General features: G+C 48.8%; 1 pseudogene; it reads right to left on the minus strand.

Moving 5' to 3' along the window:
* Positions 1–330: 330 nt before the first annotated feature.
* LOC146756959 (class I histocompatibility antigen, F10 alpha chain-like) lies at positions 331–1,781 on the minus strand (annotated as a pseudogene).
* Between the last annotated feature and the right edge of the window lie 19,602 nt (positions 1,782–21,383).

A 21,383-nucleotide genomic window follows, 5' to 3' on the forward strand; every position in this document is an offset into this window, starting at 1 on the left:
AGCTTGGAGCCAGAAAACAAGGAAGGACTCTCACAGCCATGAGCCCCAGCCCTGTTCATGCTGTGGGGCATGGAGCAGCTTTGAGCACCAGGAAGGGGAACCCTGGGAGAAATCGGGGACCTCAATGCTGCCCTGGCACTGGGCAGAGGTGGGGGACAGCGCTGCCCTCATCACTCACTGGGCGCCGTGTTGTAGCCTTTCTCCTTCTTCCCTGCAGACAGAGAGATGCATCAGCACAGGTTCACATCACAGCCAGGCTGAGGGCTCCTGAGGGAGCCTCAAATCCCCCCACCGCCCCCACTGTCCTCCTACACCCCTCCACTTTTACCTGCATGGCGTCTGTAGATGATGAATCCAACGCCAGCCATGATGGCAATGGCCACAACGGCGACAACCACCCCCACCACGTTGGGCACCAGGCTGGACTGTGACCGCTCTGGGGGAAGGCAGGGCTGTCAGCAGGGGAAGGGGCAGCCCAGAGCCCCCCAGCCCCACATCCCCTCACTCACCCTATGAGTAGAGGCTGGGTTGGGGCAGGCTGGCGTGCTCCACGCAGCACTGGTACTTGTCCCCGTCCCCAGGCACCGCGTCGATGGTGACCAAGGTGTGGTAGGTGCCGTAGCTGTTGGGCACGATGCCCCCTGAGTGGGTGTCCTGGCCCAGCACCATGCTGTCCTTCATCCAACTGACGGCGATAGGCTGTGGGTAGAAGCCGTGAGCGTGGCAGGACAAGGTCAGGATCCCGTCGGCCTTCTTCCCCCACACTCACACCTCGGGTTGCTCTGAAGGTGGGCGGCAGTGAGGGCCGGGCTGAGCTCCCCACGCTGAGCCCCCGCCCCACCTGCAGTCTCACACCGCAGGCCCCCCCTCACCTGTCCTCCCCAGCTCTGCCTTCCCGTTCTCTACATGTCTCTGCAGCCACTGCACACAGGTTTGCTCCAGGTAATGTTTCCGTCTCTCAGCATAACCAGGTTCCTCCCACGCTCTCTTGGTAGGAACTGACTCTGGAACCGCTGCAGTAAACATCATCGTGTCTTTGTCGAAGGCAATGAAGTCTCTCCCATCATAGCCATACTGATGATAGCCCTGGGAGTTCCGTCCTCGAGGATGTCACAGCCCAACATCCGCTGCCATGTGTGAGACCCTGAAACACAGCCAGGCAGGGGTTGATGGGCCCCTCCAGCTCCAGGGGACCCACTGTACTGGGGATGGGGTTGGGGTCCCCCAGGGTCGAGCTCGGTGGGGCTGTGACGGGCAGCCCCGGGACGGTGCCGCCGGGCAGGACCAGCCCTGGGGGGTGCGGGCGGCAATGCACCATGGAGCCCCATCCCACAGCATGGAGCCGCGGTGCCAGCTGTGCTCACCGCCGCTCTGGTTGTGGCGCCGTGCCGCATTGACCAGGCTCACGCGGCTATTCTGCTCATTGCTCAGTGCTCTCTGGGTGTTCCTGTCCCAGTACTCGGGATCCACAGCTCCAGGTGCCTTCATCCACTCGGTGCAGGGCACGTACCTCCGACCAGAGCTGTTGTAGTGCACGAAGATTTCGCCATCCACGTACCCCACTTCAAAGAACCAGGGCTGCTCGGGGCCGGAATCCGTCATCCCTATTTCCAAGTACCGCATGGAGTGGAGCTCTGCGGGGTCGGAGCGCGGCGACCCCCCCTTTTTTATTAATTAGCAAGCTACTGCCTATAGAATAACAACACTACTTATATTAATAACATAACCATTATAACTCAATCAAGGCCTCGATTGACAATACTCTAGATGTGAAAAAAGAGACAAGTCAAACACAGATAACAACATTACTGTTAAACCTACTAAAAAGAACAAACACGTTTGCTCTGCAACCTAAGTTTCTGCAACCTGGAAATAAATCCATGAGGGTCCCATTGTGTTCACATGTCACTAGTTAGGAAAAGTCTTCAACTTTCATATACTCTGATATATTGATTTTTAATGGCCACTAATTATTGTGCAACAAATGCTTTTAGGATGCTCATAACCATGCCTTTGAGCTAATAATTGATAATTGAACTTTATGAAGTTGCATGTCAGATAGAACCAGTTTTAGAGGACAAATGTGCTGGAGTATCACAAGGGGCATTATTACTTATTGACCCTTGAGAAACAGCAAACCGTGTTGGTGGTGGTTGCGACAGGCGGTGCCAGCAGGGCCTTCCCTGCTTCAAAGTGCACCTTTCCTCTCTCACCCATCACAGATTCTCTCCTGCATTCAGGGTCTGAAGGATTTCTTCCAGTTGTACACCATATCCGCATGGCCAGCGCGTGATACAGAGCCCAAGTGGAACAGCTGCCTGGAAAACAGAATAAACTATCAAATTTAGTTCTATTAGTATGCACTTTTGTCTCAAGTGATGCATGGTCATATTTTTAAAATCCCAATTAGTTGGGTGTAAGAGACGTATCCATTCTACAATACATGGTCATCCCTTTGCCTGGGATTCCTTTCCAGGTTTTGTCTTTGCAAATTAAGAAAAGCTAATTAATAGGCTAATAACATCATGAGTGAGCAGTACTAACATACTAAAAGAGCTATTCCCATAGATTACAGCACTGATTACATCAAATCCTTTCTTTAACACACATTTGATCTATGGATAATGCCTAAAATTCTAATTCTTGAGACTGCATTGGTAACACTGAAAATCACACACTATGTCAAACCATTACTAATATTATTTATAACACCGCAAGTTACAAAGCAATTCCACTAGGAAAGAAACACACAAACACAGTTACTATAAAGGCTGGATGCTATTTTCTGCCTTGAGATTAGACCAACAACGTATTCTGGTGGTGTTAGTAACAACCGCACAAGATTAGAAGTGTCTAGTGTCATATGAGTATCCTCAGTGAAAATCCATTGAATGATTTGCTTAGAAGCTTCAGATCGTTTCCCATAGTCAGTCACAGTCTTACCAGCCTGCTGTAACAATTTCCAATGATGCACTTCCCACCGAGCAGCTCCCTGCTGATCGTCTATCAGCGGGCAAGCGAGCTGAAACACAGCTTGACACGGTCCCTCCAATATCATGTCTCTAATGACTCCAGACCAACACAAAGGTGGAGGATCGCTACGTGTGGGGGGGAATCGCATAGACAGGGGCTGTAAAGACATCGGTGAAACGCTCGAAGAGACTGATGCCTCCTTCGTACGCAGTTCTAAGTCCTGCAGCTCCTCAGTTAATGTTTTATTATGTTCCTCCAATGCTTTCTCATTCCCACCATTATCCGAGTCGCTTTCACTCTCAGGAGCTTCTTGCTGCTCTGCACACCCCTCAGCCCCCCCCCACCGCACCTTCCTCACCAGCCAAAACCGGATCTGCCAGAGACGTTGAAGAGGTCGAGGACGGGGGATTATTCGGGGCTTCTGCGGCAGCCCTGACTTGTGAGGCTGTTGAGCAAACGGAGTACGAAACTCCTGGTAACAGGGAGTCAAGTTCTGACCTTGACTGAGCACTAGGTCCGGATAGAGCTTGTACCACAGCAGCAGCAATCTGCCGCTCGGCTTGCATATTCTTCAGTGTATTTATTTTGTATTCCTTATTTTTGGAGATAACAAAGTCCCACATATGGTCGACTATTTCTCGACATTCGGCTACAGTGAACATCAGTGCCACCTCCTGAAGGTGTCCATTCATATGAGCCCATTTTACCAGCTCGCATATGCATTTAGGAGATACCTGCTCCCCTCTCTTAGAGAGAATACATTTGAGCAGTTCCTCCACAGCTTCCCACAACATCGTGGATGGCAGAGATCGGGATGCGACCCCGATGAGAGGTGAGTGCCATCCCCCCCCCCCCCAGTTCTTTATTGCCCCCACCTCATTATTTGTGGTTCCTATCCCTTTATTTTGTTCTCTCCCCCATATTTGTGCCCTCACTCTGTGTTTATTTTGCTCACCCCCCCTCCGCCCCCGCAATTTTTTCAAACCAGCTTCGTCTGCACCAGCAAGCACCTGCGGGACCCTGAAGCTGGTGGGGGACGTGGGGACCCCCCTGAGAGGGGAGAGCGCGACAGCCGCTTGGACTGGGAGCAGGAGCCGGAGCCTGAGGAGCGGGGGAGGCGAGAGCAGGATGGGCAGAGGGGCAGGGGGCGTGGGCAAAGCTGTGGGTGAGTCAGTGATGTATGGGTGCATCTGTTGTGGGGTGGTGCTGAATGGGGTGGAAGCTGTGCTGACCTCACCCCCCCACAGCTGTGCCTTTGTCACCTACAAGAAGATGGAATCAGCTGACCAGGCTCTGGGGATCCCTGGGTGAGCTGGGGGGCACTGGGGGGGCACAGGGACGATGTGGGGGTGCCAGCAGTGCTGAGTCCCTGCCCCCATCCTGTGCCCCAACAGCCATAAAGAACAGTGCCAAGGGCTCACACCGCGACAAGCGGGCGCAGGTGGTGTACAATGAGGACCTCTTCGGGGGGCAATAAAGGTTTAGTGCACACAGCAGTGGTGTGGCAGGGTGACAATGGGACAGCGGGAGAACGGGGATGGGGGAACTGTGGGACACGGGGAGCTGCAATGGGGTAGGCTGAGTGGTGACCAGCTGCACACACACCTGTAACTGAACTGCCAGCCTCACCTGGCTGTGGTGCTGAGCATGCTGGGCTGCCTGGCCCTGCTCTCAGCAGCACTGTGTCCTCCCTCCCAGCCCCCACAATTCCACTGATACAGTTATGTCTGTTAGAGAGATTCACACTGCATGGAATGTGCCACGGCCAATAGCAACTGAAGGCTTCAGAGCCAAATAAGTGTGAGGAGGCCGTGCTGGAGCTCATCTCTTCCATGGAGCTCATAACAGCAGCACAGCAGTAACCCTGGTGGCAGCAGCACCAGGATGTTGCTGGAGCAGCACTCCTGGCTCCCCTCCTGCTCCCTCCAAGAGCTGCAGGCAGACGTACAGCACTGCTGTCCTGTGCCAGGTTTATTTAAAAACACAGCTGAGAGCCGCCGGCATAAACAGAGGAGCCTGACTACTTTCATACAATATCTTAAATAGAAGGCAAATACAAAAGGAAAAGATAAAATATTTACAGTAACAGTGGCAGACACGACATGGGCACAGTCCCACCCAGAGTCAGCAGAAAACCACTCAATACCCTGCTGAAGCACAGAGTCACCACGGCGTCCTCCAGCAGGGCCAGGGCTGCACTGTGCCCACAGCAGGGCTGGGATGGCTGCACTCTGAACTGAGACAAGCGAAGCGCACACGTGTTGGCTTCCAGAAATCATCAGCACAGCATCAAGCTCTGCCAGCAAACAGCACTGGAAATCCAGCAAAAGGGAAAGGAGGGAATAACGCAGCAGTGGCATGCAGCTCCCGCTTCTCACACTGCTGCTGCATCACTGCTGATAACTGGAAGGCAGGGAGCACCCCCCGCCTTGGTGGCACATTTGGTCCAAAACAAAAGAATAATTCTGCTCCCTCCCACCCCCACATTGTCATTAAGTTGCCTTAAAGGATTCAAGTCATAAACAAACGCATACACCAAAAATACTCAAGAGCTGGCAGAACTCCAGGCTAGACATGGGGACTGCCCGAGAAATGGGAGCACCGAAGAAGCTTCCAGCTGCACCCAACGCTGAGCATGGTCAAGGGAGGAGGAAGGAAGGAGCTTGAGGTTGAAGCCTTCAGAGCGTCACTGAATCAGGAGATCAATTGCCAGGCACTGCAGCACACAGATGGACGTCCTTCTGGGCTGTCACAGAACTGCTTTGTCCTCTTGCTGCTGAAAGGAGCCAACCAGGAGCAGGGAATGGATGCACAGGGCCTCAACTCTGACCAGCAGGAAAACTCAGGACAATGGAATGCCAATCTTTTACCAGTTCAGCTGTGCTTTAAGACTCATTATTGTGAAGCCTCCTTTAGTAAAGTATCACCCTGGGGTATCCAACCAAAAAGAAAAGGTTTTTATTAAATTAAAGGTTTTTTTTTTGTTGTTGTTGTTTTGTTGTTTTTTTGGTTTTTTGTTTGTTTGTTTGTGTTTTTTGTTTTTTTTTAACATACTATAATAACTACTACGCAGTTCAACAGTCAGTCATCTCAGAAAGTTCACGAAGGAAATCATCCTCATCCTTCTCCAGGTCCAAGTCAATTTCTGCTTCCATTTCCCCTCCTGAGATTTCCGAGATGAACTTTTCAGTGTCATCTTCTACAGCCTTGGTGAGCAGGCTGACCTCCGGCAGGGCTGGAGCAGCAGTCTGGGAAGAAGGAAGACAAAGTCAAAGAAAGGAAGACAAAGTCAAAGAAAGACAAAGATTGCTCAGGAGATCCTTCCTCTGCAGTGCTTCTCCTTCAGCACTGCTGATCCTGAACCCAACACGGGGGCTAAGGGGCTCCTGAAGGATGTTAACAACCACGTGAAGGCTGCAGAGCACCTTTTCTTGCTCAGAGCTGTTGTACAGAGCCCAACTCCTGTTGGTGAAGGCTTTTTTTCTCTGCTGGGTGGTGCAGCCCAGCACTGCGCTCTGGGTTTGTCAAGGTGTGTACAAATATTTGATCCCTCGATGTGTTCCTGTAAATAGTGTAACTTATTTCGCTCTCATGATGTACGTTGGTTTGAATTGTTTCCCGATGGATGTGTTTGTTCCTCGCCTCTTTGTCTTCACAAATAAAGCGTTACTGAAAGGAAGAGACAAAGCAGTGCTGACTGTTATGGGGAAGAACAGAGCTGGGAGCCGCCCGTCCTGATGTGCATCCTGTCCTTCTGTGCCGTGGGTGCTGTGAGGAAGTGAGCACATGGGAACAGGGTCCTCAGGGACTGCAGGGATGTCCCCGTGGCTCTGGGATGTACCTGAGCAGCTGCCTGGGCTCAGTGAGCCAGCTCAGGGAGCAAAGTGCATTTTGGGGCACTCCACCCTACAAAAAGGTCCTTGAAAGCATCGCAAGGAGGCGACAAAGCTGGTAAGGGCTACGAGGTTCATCCTGTACGAGAGGCTGAGGACCCCCGGCTCGTCCGAGCTGCAGGAGATGGGGCTGAGAATCCGTCCCGTTGCTCGTTGTGGCTTCCTAAGCAGGGGAATGGCACAGAGCTGCCCGTAACTGATGAAGGAAGCGGGGGAGGGCTGAGAAACGCGTCTTTGCCGTGGGGGTGGTCCAACGCAGGCACGGGCCCTTCTGGGGGGTGGTGGATGCCCCGAGCCCGTCACTGACCGAGTGGCGTTTGGACAATGCCCCGAATGTGGTGCTTAACTTCAGGGCAGCCCTGAAGCGCTCAGGACCCGCTCGGTCCCTTCCGGCTCCTCCATCCAATTTAATTGCCTGCGCATTTGTCCCATCCTGGGGGCGGCCCGGCTGCTGGAACCCCCGGCAGCGCTGCGGGGACAGCCGCCAGGTGGCAGCGCGGGCTGCGGTGCGGGGACGGCGGGCGGTGGGCGGTGTTGGCACCGGGGCCGTTTGCGGGATGTTGTGAGGTTCCTCCCTCCCTCCCAACTCCTTTCTGCCCCCCCCCCGCCCCCGAGCCGCGCTGACTGCGCTGCAGTGCCCGCAGAGATGATGATGCTGGCACCGCGTTGTGCCCCACTCCGGGGTGATGGCGTCAGTGGGTCATACCTCGCACACTGGTTTGAAGGGAGCAGCAGGGAGAACCCGCTGGGCTCCCCCCTCATCCCAGCACCACACGTGCCAGGGGCAGCACCAGGCAGGTGGGTGCCAGGCTGGAGGCTTGGGCACATCCCAGGGCACAGATCCCCACTGCTTTCTTCTCTTGCTGCTGAAAGGAGCCAACCAGGATCAGGGACAGGACCTCAACTCTGACCAGCAGGAAAACTCAGGACAATGGAATGCAGTCTGCCAATCTTTTACCAGTTCAGCTGTGCTTTATGACTCATTATTGCAAAGACTCTTTTAGTAAAGTACCACCCTGGGGTATCCAACCAAAAAGAAAAGGTTTTTATTAAATTAAAGGGGTTTTTTTTGGTTTTTTTTTGTTTTTTGTTTTTTTAAACATACTATAATAACTACTATGCAGTTCAACTGTCAATCATCTCAGAAAGTTCACGAAGGAGATCATCCTCATCCTTCTCCAGGTCCAAGTCAATTTCTGCTACCATTTCCCCTCCTGAGATTTCCAAGATGAACTTTTCAGTGTCATCTTCTACAGCCTTGGTGAGCAGGCTGACCTCCGGCAGGGCTGGAGCAGCAGTCTGGGAAGAAGGAAGACAAAGTCAATGATTGCTCAGGAGATCCTTCCTCTGCAGTGCTTCTCCTTCAGCACTGCTGATCCTGAACCCAACACGGGGGCTAAGGGGCTCCTGAAGGATGTTAACAACCACGGGAAGTCTGCAGAGCACCTCAGGTCTTTTTAACAATGCAGCATTAATGGACAAATTCCTTCACACTACAGAGGAATCACAGGGCTGCAGAGCATTGTGCACACACTGTCATTCATCCAGCATCCTGCACAAAGCGACTGCTTTGAAAGGAAACCTGCAGAACATTTCAGTTCTCCACACTTTCTGCAGCAGTTGTATCTCAGTATCAGCCTGACCAGGACAGCACTGACACTTCTTCCCCTCCTTACCAAAGCTGCTTTTTTAGCTGGAGGCTCCTCTTCTTCAGTGCTCGTTTAAATCAGTACAGTGCTAGAGCTGTTACATACCACATTCTATTTGAGCAACAGAAAGTCATTCCTGTTCCCCTACACAACATCCACCCACAGTCTGATTTCATTGAACACGAAGCCATCGTGACCTTTTTGTATCCAGTGCTCCCACGTTAACCTCACAAGTTGTACCTGGTGCCAGCAGGGTTACTGCCTCACTGCCAGATACAATCAGATCAATTCTGAGTTTGAGGAGTGCAAAGCTGTCTGGGAAAGCCATTGAAAGTACCAGGATTGTGAAACATGGCTGCAGCTCTTCACCAAAGGCAGGAAGGTAGGAATGCACTCATGATGGTGGCACATGGTGAGCAGTGAGACACAAGAACATGTGAAGAAATTGTGTCACTGTGTCCATCTACAGAAGGGACTCACCTCTGCGGGTGCAGAGACAGCTTTGGGAGCAGCCCTGCTCCATTCCACAGTCTTTTCCTCTTCTCTTCCAGGTGCTTTAAAACAAGGAAAAAGAAAATCATTTGGTCAACAGCAAGCATAGAAAGAAACCTGAGTGCCAGTGTTTCCTCCATGTGCTTATTTCCTCACATTCAATAACAAAGAACACGAGAGAGGCGACATCTCGCAGTCCATACAGTATCCAAGCTCTTCCCTCCTTCACATGCTGTCTCTTCACGAAGCCTCTCTCACCTCCCCAATGAATAACTCACCCCCCTGACCTTTCTGACAGAGGTTGGCCCCCATGTTAAGGACTCAATCCTGGCTTTACAAACACATTTACATATTAAAACAAGCAACACGCCAAAGATGAAGATAACCTTGGCGTCAACACACAGAACATGCCACACCAAAAACATGGCAGAAAGAAAGTACAGGAGAAACTGAATTACAAAACCTCACAGCGAATGAATTTTCCAGAATGAAGCAGGCAGACACCACGGATTCAATGGAAAAACACATGGATGGACATCCTGGCACTTCCTGCCTTTGCATGTTGTAAGAAACAGCCCAGGCAATTCTAAGCAAACTCCATTTGCTTGACAGGGGAAGCACTTCAGCAGAGCAGACAGTGAAACACCTCGTTACCTGCTGGCTTTGCGATCTGCTGCATCCGCAGGGCTTTCTCCTGCTTGATTTCTTCCAAGCTTTTAATATGCATTTCTTCCAATCGCTTGATTTTACGCGGTGGCTCTTCCAGTTTCACGTTACCAGGCTCAGGTGGAGGGAAAATTCTCTTCTTCTTGCGCTTATCCTTAGATCTCTTCTCAGTAAGAACCTCTTCTACTTTTTGCTTCTCTTCTTCCAGTCGTCTCTTCTTCCAGATCTCCCCTTCTGGCTTGGCACCCTTCTCTGTCATCATCAAGAAAGGAGAAGCATAAGGATTACAAGAAATTCCAACGAGAGCTCAAGTTTCCAGATTAGTCATAATATTACAGAATATACGTGTTCCCAACAACAACGCTCCTGAGAAAGAATAAGCAGAAAGCCTAGAGAATCTGTGCAGCAAACACCGATGACCATTTACCTCTCCTTGGTGCTCTGTCAACCTCGATCTTCTTCCCCAGCCTTTCTACGAGGCTGCGCTTCAGCGGAAGGCCACTGACATCAGCTACAGAGAGAAAACAACAACATTCCTAAGATAATTCCTTTGGAGAAAGATTTTTACAAGTCAACCACAAACTTTGGTTTCTCCAAGTGTATGTTCTCAAATTCACCTTTCAGCTGCTACACTTGTGTGCCACTTGGAGTCATCACAGACCCACGACACACTTTCCTCCCTCCTGCTTCAGCAGTGCCCTCCCATTTACGTGGAGGCAGCCAAACAGCAGCTCACAAGCAGCCCTTACCTACAGAGGATTTCCGTTTTCCAGGTTTATCAGCAGTATTCAGTTGACTGACAGGCACCTCCCCTAAAACAAAGAAAAACAAAGTGCTTATTTGACAGAAACCAACAGAATTACTGTCTTGTGAGCCCATTTCCCACCCAAAACAAATACAACCAAAAGACACCACTTTGAGAGCCCTGACACAAAATAATATTGCAACTGTAATGCACTCAGGGTAAGTCCCAATTGTAATTTCTCCATTCCACTTAGGAGCCACCAAATGGAAGCAAAGGTACTCATCATTACCCTGCTTTGCAGGCAGCATCACAGTGCTGACCAGTGTCCGCACATTCTCCTTCTTAGGCACACGAACAATCTGAGATTTGAGCCGATGAGCAGGAGCTCCTGAAGGTCCTTCTGATCCAAGTGTTTTTATTCCAGCATTCAAACTGTCATCTGGGAACACAGAGCAGTAAATGAGACTGAGGGACAGAGGCACACGCTGAGGACCACAGCTCTGCAAACTGCCTCCTGCTCAGAAGCATGCAGAACAAACCCTGTCAGCTCTCCCCACAGCTAAGAGCACCATGGACCTGATGTCTGTCTGCTGCCCTCCTTTCATCCTTCTGGATATTAAAAGTAGGCTTTATCCCTTACTTTATCCCATCCATATGACATTAGATTCCTCTATCAACAATGTGGCTTTAACCAGTGGTTGAAAAGATGCACATACAGGCACTTAAACTCCATGCTGTGGCCTCATCTTGCTCTAATGAAGTAAACAAAGGAGTTTACCTTCCTAATCTGAAAGGCACATGAAGATACGAGGTAGGAACAAGATCATGGAAATAGCTGAGTCTATTCAGCAACCCTATGTTCTGTTGTGTTTGTACAATAAATTGCTTTGGAGTTAATTGGCAAGTGCTTCTGATTAATCCTGGAATACCTTGTTTTGTATCAGCATCAGATTTTGTAGTGGAAATTATCTGCAATCCAAGATGGTTTTCTTCAGCTGGTTGCTGGACAGGTGTTTTTGTTTCTTCTCCCTCCTTAGAAAGCTGGTCTGTACAAGCAAAGAAAAAATCAGTCTCTTCAGTTATGCGGTAGGAATTCAATCAGATTATCCACTGCACAAAGATGGCAGGCAAGGCTGAAAACCCACACAGATAAATGCTGAGTCTCCACTTGCCCATCCAAATGGCTTCTCTGTGAACAAAGAAATCCCCCCCTACACAACATTCATCTCCCTGACACCCAGTAAAAGCTTAAATGCAGGAGAACAACCTGCATGGCAAAGGCCACAGGAGCAGAGAGAAGCTGAGCATGCAAGATAAAACTGAGGTATCAGAAGCACACAAAGTTCAGCTCTGAACCTATCTATCAGCTCACAAGTGAACGTTACCTGGCGTTCTTTATGACACTATACCCACCTGTGAGTAATAGAGTTAATCTTTCGTACCTAAAAAAGACAAACTCACTTTGGCTTGGTGGAAAGAAAACCCCATTGAGGTAACGTCCCTTGGTGTGATGGAAGGCACAGTTGGATTTCTGGCAGCCTGCTGGCTGGTTCTCCCAGTAGCAGGAAATCATGCTGCGTTTTTTCTGAAGACAGAAAGGAAGAAGAGCTGATGGTAACGTGGACCTAAGATCTGCAAAGGGAGACTGAGCTCCAGATGGTGCCAGTGAGCAGACTGCCACAAAGCAGCACTCAAACACCACTCTGAAGAGTGCGCAGGCTGGGAGCACCAGGCTCACTGAGCTTTCCTAGCATTCTGTGGGTGAGGACACCAGTTTAGAAGGGGTTAAACTAACACACCTTGCAGAATGCTTGTCTGATTGATGTGGTTCTTTAGTATCTGTTGATAGAACACTGTTGGTATCAACTACAAGAATATTCTGCTATGATATACCAATGCCATTGAGCTCTCTTCCCTCTGCTTCCTCCCCTATTCTTAACCGTAGGAACCATCATCATTTCAAAGCAAATGAACCTAATCTGCAAAAGCACATTCAGCCCACCTAAAGAAATGAGAAGTGGGTTTGGTGATAAACTCTGAGGAGCACAAACTCACACTGATCTCCATGTGCCTGAACCTGCAGACATTCCTGAAGCAGCGGCCCTCCTTCCACAGCGTGCAGATGGTTTCATTGCCCAAAGCGGCTTCACAGTGCCTGAAGGGACAGTTGTCTCCCTGTAACCCAATGGAAACCAAGAGAGGAAAATGAAATAGTACAGCCTGAGAACTGGCCATGCTTTGAGCTCATTTTTAGCGAGTTGCTCTATTGTACAATGCAATTAGTTATGAAGTTTGCTGAAGACCAGTAATACTTCTACTTATTCTACCCATTCCTCTTAACTTCAGAACTGAAAGAAAGAAAAAATGAAGGAAAAAACCCAAGCAGACCTTTTTACAAGTGGAATAGAAGTAGAAATAGCAATCATTTCCTTTAATCGACATGCTGGACGAGCGCACAGAAGCAGTTCTGGTCTCGAGGATCTCTGTGCAGCTCTTCCTGTGCTGCTCAAAGAGCTGGCTCGTGCTTCCTTGGACTGAAAGTCTTCTACAGTCTTGATAAGTGAAATCTTCTTTTGAAAAGGAACCCTAAGCAAAACACCAAAAAGCAGAAAAGAATGAGGAATGCCCACCCGTCTTCCCAGCTTTGTTCTCTTCATTCAATCAGTCTCTCAGGAGCAGTTGTTTCAAAACATTGCCCTCCTCAACACTGGTCAAACTCTAGTAACATCACCCTGACTCAGCACGGAGTCCCTGGGCTGCACGGCTGCAAGCCCTCCAATGGAGCCCCTCCTTCAACACCACGAGTGACAGCAGTGAGTAACCCCAACACATTTGTCTGACCGCTGCAGGTCTTCAAGCTCAACCACCTGGACAACCTCAGCAAATACAGTGATCTTCAAAGCTTTGCAGTTCACTTCTCCTGTAGGCCGAACCAACACTGAATCCGTGAATTAATTATAACAGGTTAGGAAGAATTTTCCTCCTCACTTTGCCTATGTCAAATTCTGTAAGTTGGAATTTCTGGTCTTCAAGGATTCTTCACCTTTGAAGAATCCACAAAAACCATCCTCCGTCTTTATTACCTGTACAGCAAAAGCATGCCAGTGCGTATCAATACACAAATCCACACACATGTGCCTGTATACTGTAACTCAGCACTGCATGGAGCTGCAGCACGATCTGCTCAGCCACAACAAGGGTTTGGGTTGGTTCATTTTTTTTTTTCTCTTCTGATGTAAAAATCAAATATTTTGATATTTTAGATTTGTTTTGTTGTTGTATTTTTTAAGGTACCAAATGCAGTAAAACCTGCAACCAGGCCAGACAGAAGATCAAATTCAAGTGATTCAGAACTCTTTCATTAAAGTGCTGCACATTTCTGAGCTAAGCATTTCCGATAGTCAATAAAGGTTGGAACCTTTTACTCAGACAGACACTAGTGAATTTTCGAGGAAATTTTTTTTTTTTTTTTTTTTTTTCAGGGAATTTCCCCAAATCTAAACTAAAGAGAGGAGAAGTCGGGTTCTCAAGTTAGTTGCTGGATTGACTGCATGACAAAGGGAACAAAAACAGCACTTAAGGACAAAGTTCCCTTCCCTCCTCCAATACTGATAGAAATGCTGCCTTTTTACCTTTAGTACCTACACAACGGATTGGCAGATTCCTACGTTCCTAAAGACCTCAATGCTGCTCAGCACAGACACCGGGCACCAACTGTCACTGGACTCTGCACCGTGGAACACGCACACAGCTCAGCACTTCTGTTTCCTCACAATTGGAAGGGTTCTGGAATCGGGAGCATGAAGCGGACTAGAAATACCTCACATCCCTCTGCTCCTTACAAGCCCTTCCATTTTAAAACAAGATAACCCCAGACACATCTGTTAGCACAGCAGCCCAAATGCTAACCAGAACACACAGTGTGTAACGCTGAAAGTACCAGTTTAATGCCGCACCACAAACCCTATATAGTGGTACAGGTGACCACCCCTATCAGATACCCATGACCTCCATGACTCCACTGCTGGTGCATGCAGGCACCACCTGCCCAATACCCAACATCTCCCCCCTCTTTATTATCTGCAGCCCCTGTAAAGGTTCCCCTGCATACTCCCTGTTACCCCGAAGGTGATTTGCACATTTAAGGCTATTCCGCAAATGAATCAATCATTAAACCTATGCGAAAAACAATGAAACTGTCATAATAACATACCAAAGAGATGCAGCTGCAGTGACTACAAACCTGAAAGCAAACAACAGCAATCTGCCTAAAAATTGTGAAATGCTGTATGGCAACACTTAGTCAACTTGTAGAGAGCAGTGCATTCAAGTTCAAGATAACAGCACAGTACACAATGGAGTTACAACTTCTCCAAGTTCAATGTAACACTATTGTACAGAATCTTCGTGGCAATCCAGTTCTGTCCAGTGTGCATTATAATGTCACACTCCATAACCAAATAAGAAGACAAAAACATATTGGCTGTGCAGAATCGTTCTGAATGTCCACCACTGGGGGACTATCCAGGAACAAGGTCTCCCCCGCTCACGAACTATCAGTCCGGCATGAAGGCTGGATTCCCAGTTCGGACCTTCAGGCACATTGGGAGCAACGCTGTCTCATGTGCCGTTACCAGCAGCCGCTGCCCAGTGCTGACGTCAAATCACTGGCTGCACTGGAGACATTAACCAAGGAGACATTGACCAAAACCGGTGCTGAGATGTTCGGATCCTCACGGTGCACAGGATGGCTCATCATTTGGTGCCGGCTTAACCCAACGTGCCGGCAGCCAGCAGGGCCCACTTGGGGTCCCGACACAGGCGTATTCCCTGCCCATGACAAGGAGTAGATTCTGGGAGCCATGGCCCTCCGTCGGGTCTGATCAGGACCTGACCTATTGGTGTCCATTCGGTCAGCTGATGGTCTCCCATCCAATTCTCTCACGCAGGAGAAGAGCGTGTGGGCACAGCTCAGGCCCCTCCAGCCCTCCCCCCTCTTTAAGTGCACGAAGACGCCCCTTCAAGGTCTGATGTGCACACTCCACAATAACCTGGCCGGTGCTGCTGCCAGGAATGCTGAAGATATGCTTAATGCCCCAAACTGTGCACTAGTGTCCAAAACATGCACTTCTATATCCTGGGTCATTGTCAGTCTTTAACTCATGAGGTGCACCCATGACAGCGATGGCCATGCACAACGCTTTCATGTAATGCATGGCGGTCTGTCCAGATTGTGCCACAGCCCAGAGAAAACCACTGCATGTGTCAGTTGTGACATGCAAGTGACGGAAACACCCAAACTCTGGGAAGTCTGTGACATCCATCTGCCAAACCTCATTTGGTCTCAAACCTCTGGGGTTCACCCCTGCAGGAAACAGGTTAGCCATAACTCCCGCTCCTCCTTGGCCGATTCAGTTAACTTTCTAAGAGCACCAAGGGCGGGTAGCAGCTTCTGCGGCTCTTCATCCCCTGCACAAGCTCACAGAGCTCCATGCTGGCTTTCTCTAATGCTGACCGACTGACACAGTGAGAAGCTTCATCAGCCAGACCTCTCTGCATTATCCACTTAATAAGCAGGGAGGCTTATTAAGTCCAGAAAAAGGGAAAGGGGGGAATAACGCAGCTGTGGCGTGCAGCTCCCGCTTCTCACACTGCTGCTGCATCACTGCTGATAACTGGAAGGCAGGGAGCACCCCCCATTCTTGGAGGCACATTTGGTCCAAAACAAAAGAATAATTCTGCTCCCTCCCACCCCCACATTGTCTTTAAGTTGCCTTAAAGGATTCAAGTCAAAAACAAAAGCATACACCAACAAAACTCAAGAGCTGGCAGAACTCCAAGCTAGACATAGGGACTACCCAAGAAATGGGAGCCCCAAAGAAGCTTCCAGCTGCACCCAACGCTGAGCATGGCCAAGGGAGGAGGAAGGAAGGAGCTTGAGGTTGAAGCCTTCAGAGCATCACTGGATCAGGAGATCAATTGCCAGGCACTGCAGCACACAGATGGACGTCCTTCTGGGCTGTCACAGAACTGCTTTGTCCTCTTGCTGCTGAAAGGAGCCAACCTTTCGGCAGGAGCAGGGAATGGATGCACAGGGCCTCAACTCTGACCAGCAGGAAAACTCTGGACAATGGAATGCAGTCTGCCAATCTTTTACCAGTTCAGCTGTGCTTTAAGACTCATTGTGAAGCCTTTTAAAATATTTATTTTTATATATATATACTACAAGACTACTCAGATATACTATCAATCATCTTAGAAAGTTCAAGATGGAGTTCATCCACGTCCTTCTCCAGCTCCAAGTCATATTGTCCTTCCATTTCCTCTAAGAATTCCGAGATGAACTTTTCGAGGTCATCTTCTTCTACAGCCTTGGTGAGCAGGCTGACCTCCAGCAGGGCTGGAGCAGCAGTCTGGGAAGAAGGAAGACAAAGTCAATGATTGCTCAGGAGATCCTTCCTCTGCAGCACTTCTCCTTCAGCACTGCTGAGCCTTAACCCAACATGGGGCCAAGGGGCTCCTGAAGGACGTTAACAGTAAGCCTGACCAGGACAGCACTGACACTTCCTCCCCTCCTTACCAAAGCTGCTATTTTAGCTTTTTTAGCTGGAGGCTCCTCTTCTTCAGTGCTTCTCTGACGATTCACAGCTGCCACAGCAGAGGGAGAGATCTCAGCAGCCTTCCTCTTCCTTGCTCGCTTCGTGGGGCTGCTGGCTTTGCCATCCCAAGGCTTCTCACACACGTTGCCCTTGGCTACAGGAAGAAGAGAGAGCTGGTACAATTGTGCCTTGAGAGGAGTCCAGGTTGTCCTGTCATTCCCACAGCTCTTCTCCACAGTTAAATACATCTGGCCAGCAAAATTACATTGCTCTTTCCACAAATCTCAGCAATATCTTCCACAGTAAGTGCTGCATACCAACAGTCCCACCAAAGGAACAAAGAAACTGCACAGCTACACCATATTATAACCCAGACAAGGGAAACAGCCATACAGCAGGAGAAAGCAATACATGGTCCCTCTAGAGAAAGGAAAAAGCAGGAGCTACAGACAAGAGTGTGCAACCAGACGCTGTGCAAGCCACAACAGACCCACAAAATACATCCAGGGGTTTATCACACAGGTAAGTCTGCAGCTCAGTGCCACTGTCTGTCCCTCGTTCTCAAGCTGAAGTCTGGCTGGAAGGAACACAAGTGAACTAAGAAAATAAGCATTTCCCTTTCTAGCACTAAGCAAAGGCATGCACCCACCATGAGCACTCAGGTCCCTTTACTTCCGAGGACCACCTCACACTCAACACTCATTCATAGTTCTCTGCTCCTGAGGTTGGGCTGATGGTTTCCCTGGCAATGCTGTTGCCCACCGTGCTGAGATTTCACTTAGGCCTTTGCAAGCTGATAAGCTGAACATGAAGGGTGGATTCAGGACTGCTAAGCTCTGCACTTTTACCTTTGACTGTTTCTTTAGCTGCAGCCGGCACAGCAGCCACTTCCTTCTTCAGCTTCTTTGGTTGTCTCAGCTGCAGCTTCTCCTTTATTGCCCCCTCAAGGCTCTTTGCTTGAGCTCTAGAATTTGGTGTACTCTGATCCCAGGGCTAAAAAGAAATAAAGTAAGTGCAAAATAAGAACAAACACCAGGGGAAGTGTATGAAGGAAATCAGATTGGAGATATTGCAAAAACGGCTGCACCTGGAACAGTACATTCCTGTCACTTGGGTCACTGACCCTTTCATAAATGCCTGCATATAACAAGATCCATGCTTTGCTGTGAAAACACTGTTTCAAACGTGTGCAATTAACAAAGCAAGCTCGTTTAAATCAGCGCAGTACTGGAGTTGTTACATACCACATTCTATCTGAGCAACAGAAAGTCATTCCTGTTCCCCTACACAACATCCACCCACAGTCTGATTTCATTGAACACGAAGCCATTGTGGCCTTTTTGTATCCAGTGCCCCCCACGTTAACCTCACATGTTGTACCTGGTGCCAGCAGGGTTACTGCCTCACTGCCAGATACAATCAGATCAATTCTGAGTTTGAGGAGTGCAAAGCTGTCTGGGAAAGCCATTGAAAGTATCAGGATTGTGAAACATGGCTGCAGCTCTTCACCAAAGGCAGGAAGGTAGGAATGCACTCATGATGGTGGCACATGGTGAGCAGTGAGACATGAGAACATGTGAAGAAATTGTGTCACTGTGTCCATCTTCAGAAGGGACTCACCTCTGCGGGTGAAGAGACAGCTTTGGGAGCAGCCCTGCTCCATCCCACAGTCTTTTTCTCTTCTCTTCCAGGTGCTTTAAAACAAGGAAAAAGAAAATCATTTGGTCAACAGCAAGCATAGAAAGAAACCTGAGTGCCAGTGTTTCCTCCATGTGCTTATTTCCTCACATTCAATAACAAAGCACAGAGGCGACATCTCGCAGTCCATACAGTATCCAAGCTCTTCCCTCCTTCACATGCTGTCTCATCACAAAGCCTCTCTCACCTCCCCAATGAATAATTCACCCCCCAGACCTTTCTGACAGAGGTTGGCCCCCATGTTGAGGAGTCAATCCATGCTTTTCAAATACATTTACATATCAAACTAAGCAACACACGCCAAAGATGAAGGCAACCTTGGCATCAACACACAGGACATGCTACACCAAAAACATGGCAGAAAAAAAAATGTACAAGAGAAACTGAATTACAAAACCTCACAGCGAATGAATTTTCCAGAATAAAGCAGACAGACACCACGGATTCAATGGAAAAACACATGGATGGACATCCTGGCACTTCCTGCCTTTGCATGTTGTAAGAAACAGCCCAGGCAATTCTAAGCAAACTCCATTTGCTTGACAGGGGAAGCACTTTGGCAGAGCAGACAGTGAAGCACCTCCTTACCTGCTGGCTTTGCGACCTGCTGCATCCGCAGGGCTTTCTCCTGCTTGATTTCTTCCAAAGTTTTAATATGAATTTCTTCCAATGGCTTGATTTTACGCGGTGGCTCTTCCAGTTTCACGTTACCCGGCCCAGGTGGAGGGATAATTCTCTCGTTCTTGCATTTACCCTTAGCTCTCTTCTCAGTAAGAAGCTCTTCTACATTTTGCTTCTCATCCTCCAGTCCTTTGTGTTTCCTTTCAGCCAGGGCTTCCGAGTAGGTTTTAATGTGAACTGCAGGGGAAGGCCTTACCCCGGAGCTGGGATCCTCCACCTTACAGCACCCTTCTGCCTGGGGGGCAGCTGGGGTTTCTCCTCCCTGATTCGCTCTTTCAAGACGGATCTCTTCCAGAGTCTTGACATGGATCTCCCCTGCTGGCTTGGCACCCTTCTCTGCCATCATCAAGAAAGGAGAAGCATAATGATTAAATGAGAGTCCAACGAGAGCTCAAGTTTCCAGATTTGTCATAATATTACAGAATATACGTGTTCCCAACAACAACGCTCCTGAGAAAGAATAAGCAGAAAGCCTAGAGAATCTGTGCAGCAAACACCAATGACCATTTACCTCTCCTTGGTGCTCTGTCAATCTTGATCTTCTTCCCCAGCCTTTCTACGAGGCTGCGCTTCAGCGGAAGGCCACTGACATCAGCTACAGAGAGAAAACAACAACATTCCTAAGATAATTCCTTTGGAGAAAGATTTTTACAAGTCAACCACTAACTTTGGTTTCTCCAAGTGTATGTTCTCAAATTCGCCTTTCAGCTGCTACACTTGTGTGCCACTTGGAGTCATCACAGACCCACGACACACTTTCCTCCCTCCTGCTTCAGCAGTGCTCTCCCATTTACGTGGAGGCAGCCAAACAGCAGCTCACAAGCAGCCCTTACCTACAGAGGATTCCTGTTTTCCAGGTTTATCAGCAATATTCAGTTTAATCACAGGCACCTCCCCTAAAACAAAGAAAAACAAAGTGCTTATTTGACAGAAACCAACAGAATTACTGACCTGTGAGCTCATTTCCCACCCAAAACAAAGACACCACTTTGACAGCCCTGACAGAAAATAATATTGCAACTGTAATGCACTCAGGGTAAGTCCCAATTGTAATTTATCCATTCCACTTAGGAGCCACCAAATGGAAGCAAAGGTACTCATCATTACCCTGCTTTGCAGACAGCGTCACAGTTCTGACCAGTGTCCGCACATTCTCCTTCTTCGGCACAGGAACAGTTTGAGATTGGAGCTGATGAGCAGGAGCTCCTGAAGGCCCTTCTGATCCAAGTGAACAAACAGACAGTGTTTACAACAGGAAAAAGAAAAGCCACTGCCAACAACAAAAACAAACCTGACAGAACCGTCACAAAGACCAAAGCGCATTTGTTACTCACTACTGTCCAATGTGCAACAACCACTGCACGGCTCTATTCCCCAACACAGTGCCAGCTATCTGAGTATTATCAGAAGGATAACAAAGTAGGGCATATGAACTCACCACTTTGTTGTTTGGTTTTATCCTTTTGTTTCTTCAGTCTGATTTCTTCAAGTGTTTTTATTCCAAAATTCAGACTGTCATCTGGGAACACAGAGCAGTGAATGAGACTGAAGGACAGAGGCACACGCTGAGGACCACAGCTCTGCAAACTGCCTCCTGCTCAGAAGCATGCAGAACAAACCCTGTCGGCTCTCCCCATAGCTAAGAGCACCATGGACCTGATGTCTGTCTGCTGCCCTCCTTTCATCCTTCTGGATATTAAAAGTAGGCTTTATCCCTTACTTTATCCCATCCACACGACATTAGATTCCTCTATCAGCAAATGTGGCTTTCACCACTGGTTGGAAAGATGCACATACAGGCACTTAAACTCCATGCTGTGGCCTCGTCGTGCTCTAATGCTGTAAACAAAGGAGTTTACCTTCCTAATCTGAAAGGCACATGAAGATACGAGGTAGGAACAAGATCATGGAAATAGCTGATTCCATTCAGCAACCCTATGTTCTGTTGTGTTTGTTCAATAAATTGCTTTGGAGTTAATTGGCAAGT

The sequence above is a fragment of the Coturnix japonica genome, chromosome 24 (assembly GCF_054131305.1).
Source record: "Coturnix japonica strain WE chromosome 24, WE-NBRP24, whole genome shotgun sequence".
NCBI lineage: Eukaryota > Metazoa > Chordata > Aves > Galliformes > Phasianidae > Coturnix > Coturnix japonica.